Genomic DNA, 3,844 nt, shown 5'->3' with positions numbered 1-3,844 from the left:
GCCTTAGGCAAGTCACTTAGGCCCAGAGTTTCCAAGGTGTTTTGATGTCTCAAGAATCAGATAGGCTCCAAGTGGAATTTTCAAAGATGCCTGGGCATCTTAGCTTCCAATGGGAGTTAGGCACCTAGGTGCTTTTGAAAATCCCACTAGATGCCTAACTACATCTTTAGTTGACTACGGACATTCAAAACTTTGCCCCTTAGTCTCTGTGCCAGATTTGCAAAGCTACTTATGCTCCTAAAGATGCAGACTGGAGCCTAGTGGGACTTTCAAAAGTGCCTGCGTGAGTTAGGTGCCTGACTCCCCGTGAATTCCCTTTAGCTCCTGCCCCTTCTGCATTCGTCCCATGCATATTCCATCGACGGCGCTTGCCAGCAGGAATGTCCATGCAAACAAAGGATTTCTACTAAATGTTATAAAATATTCCTGGGAAGCAATCTCTGAACATTTAGGCCCTGATGCAACAAGGCCCTTAAGTATGTGTATAACTTACAGCATGCAAGGAACCCCACCGAAGCATGAATCCCAAATATTTGCACCAAAAACCTGTTTCTAAGAGTTAAATTCAGCCAATCAAGAAACAGAAACAATCCCATGTGACCTGTGTGTCCAATCATAACTAAGCTCACAGAAATCAATGTATTTGACAAATGCATTTGAGGAAATAAATCTGAGTAAATTGTGATCAGCGTGTGGGCAGCTGACAAAGGGGAACAGAAGCTGAGCTCACTGGACACGTCACATTCTGCACATGATTTCCCCAGCTCTGCTTTCAGCCCTTCTGTTCTCCCCCGGCCCCTGCCCCACCCGGTCTGGGTCTCTTGCCTTTTATTTATGCCTTTGCTCTGCCTGGAGAATTACTGGTGTTACTATTATTCCGTATTATTTCTGTAGCCCCCTCAGTGCCCTGGGCATGTCGTATGGTCCCTGCCCTGGGTGCTCCCAAGCGGGGTTGGGCTCAGGGGCTCACTAATGGGTGTATGGAAGGAGAAGTCTGCAGGCCCAGGGCAATAGGTCAGGGTGGGCGTCCAGGCATGGAGGGCAGGTGCAAAGATAAAAAAATATGGGGTGGGGTATAGGCTAGGTGAGAGGCTGAGGTGGGGAGAGGGTTGAAGAGCTTCCTGGGCTCCCATGTCCCATTCACCCATCCTGGGCCCCTCGCTCACACAACCTTGGGGCTGGGTTCTCCCTCTCCTTCCCCTGGCCCAGCTACCGACTGCCCTTCCCCAGCTCTCCCCACTCCCCGTCCCCACCGCTCCCTCCATCGCGCTGGGACCAGTTTCCCTGACACAGCTAAGTTGGCAGCACAAAGCAGCCCGTACAGCAGGGCCTGGCGCTCTCACTCTTGGCCCCTGTGGCTGTTTCACTCCTCGCCATGGGCAATGAGTCCCTAGGGCAGTAAATGCCGGGACATTCCCTGTTGCTCACTGGCCCCATCGAACTCACTGGGATCCTGGGCTCAGCTTGTCTTTGGGAGTCAGACCATGCAGTTATTGGTCCTGAGGGGACCTGGGAATCCCCCCAAGCCAGGCCTGGAGCCGAGCCCACCAGGCTTCTCCGGGAGGCTGTGGGGGAGGCTTTAAAATGAGGGGACTTAGGTCTCCTCCCCTAGAACATTCTGAAATCCCGCTGCAATTTTCTGAATTTGACACAATAATAAAAAAGAAGTTGAGGTCAAACATTGTAAGTGCCCAAGTGGGACCCTGTGCGGGGGAAGCAGCCTGTGGTGAGCTGGCCGAGTCGTTTGGGGGAGTTTTCAAAGGTGCCTGGGCACCTCGCTCCCAATGGGAGTTAGGCACCTAAGTGCTTTTGACAATCCCACTAGATGCCAAGCTACATCTTTAGGTGTCTACAGACCTTCTGAAATCTGCCCCTTAGTCTCTGTGCCACATTTGCAAAGTTATTTAGGCTCCTAAAGATGCAGACAGGAGCCTAGTAGGACGTTCACACCTGCCTTGTAAGCCGATTTATATATTTTTAAAATTATGTAAAAGAGTGGACTGGAAACAGGAAGCGTTTAACAGTTTCCCTCTGTTCCACACTATCACCATCATAAGAAAAGTGTATTTATCTAAGAATATCAACTTTATTCATACTCTTTTGAATAGAGAAACAACCCAGAACTCTTGGATCAATAGCCCTCAAAAGCAAATACTTTCTAAAATTAAAAACAAAATGTCGCCCTTCTTTTGCGATGTTCTTCAGGAGGCAGCAAACACTTTTCGTCGTTGTCCAGTGTGGGATGGGGCTGCCCCTTGCCCAGCCTGGGGCAGGAGTGGTGACTGCGGAGGGCGGGGGAGGGCAGGGTGTCACAACACTCACCCAAGCCCCAGCTGCTCAGGTCCCTCACCTCCCTTGTGGTGGGTGACAGAAGCCGGGGGCGGGGGGAGGGGGGCTGCTGTCACGTGTGCACCTCCTTCCCTGCTGCTGCCCCTCACCATAGCATCACTGGGGGTGGGGGATGGGGCATCTCCTTGCCAAGCCTGGGGCAGGAGAGGTGACTGCGGCCGGGGGCACGAGTCCAACACAGACCCATGCCCCAGCTGCTCAGGTCCAGACTCCAGGAAGCCTCCTCGGAGTCGGAGTCGTCTCCCAGTAGGTGCCGGGGGGCTGGGGGCTGCCATCACATGTGCACCTCCTCCTCTCCCCCCTCCGCAGGCGCAGCGGCCACCTCAGCCTGCCGCCCGCGCCGGTCCCTGTGTTGTAGCCAGCAGCGGCCGGTGAGGGAGCACTGCGCGGAGCAGCTGGCGGGGCCGGGGGCGCTCCAGGGGAGGCCCATGGGGACAGCAGGTGGGGCTGGGGCAGAGACCTGGCCCCAAACATTGGTGGACCCAGGCTCCCAGGCCCTGAATATTGCTGGAGCACGAGCACCACGGGCCCCTATAACTCGCCGACCCTCCAAGGTGTGTTTATGCAAGTTCTCAGTTGCAGAAATTTGTCCTGTATTTATTTACTGCTGAAAAACACCATAAGTTAGATTCTGACTGTGTGGAGACATCAGCTATTACAGAAACCACATTATAATGTTTACTTTGCTTACTATAGATGGGATTATAATAAAAATGTCATAGGAAAGATCCAAATGAGAACTCTAGCCTGTGTTCTTGCACATAGGTTGTTAAACCCTGGGAATTGCTGAGAGCAGATTTAATCGGGCTCTATCCAGTATCCCAGAAGCGATACCAGTATGTACTGACAGCTACAGATGATTTTTCAAAATAGGTAGAAGAATTTCCACTTAGAACTATGAAAGCACATGAGGTGGAGAAGAAGACATGTGAAATGATATATTAACATGGCTGTCCAGAGCAGATACTGGCAGATCTAGGTTCAGAATTGAATAACGAGGTAACAGTTTACATTTGGTGTTATTTTCACTATATGGTCAATTACACAATCATGGCGGTGTGACACATCGCTTCAGCAGACCATGCCACCTAGACAGCAGCAGACTGGATAAAAACACAGATGAATCCATCACAAGATAATTTTAGGGTATTTATTTTCAAATAATCAGCGTAAGTTTAGGGCACTCTGCCATGGATGGCATATTGTGAATAAATCTTCAAAACTGAATTATGACATTGAAAATGTTCATAATGCATCACGTTTAAAACAAACAGTAGTCCTAGCAATGCCATGTGATGTGCCTCCCCTCACACGCTGCTCAGCCAGCTCTTCAAGAAATTAGGTTCAATCGCTAATATCAAGGAATTTGACCAATCGGTCACTATTTTTACAGAAAAAAGGAGTATACTGGAAAACACAGTGAGCATTTCCACTAAATGCATCCGATGAAGTGAGCTGTAGCTCACCGAAGCTCATGCTCAGATAAATTGGTTAG

The sequence above is a fragment of the Eretmochelys imbricata genome, chromosome 14, assembly GCF_965152235.1.
Source record: "Eretmochelys imbricata isolate rEreImb1 chromosome 14, rEreImb1.hap1, whole genome shotgun sequence".
Taxonomy (NCBI): domain Eukaryota; kingdom Metazoa; phylum Chordata; order Testudines; family Cheloniidae; genus Eretmochelys; species Eretmochelys imbricata.
Note: the sequence above shows the minus strand (reverse complement) of the source record.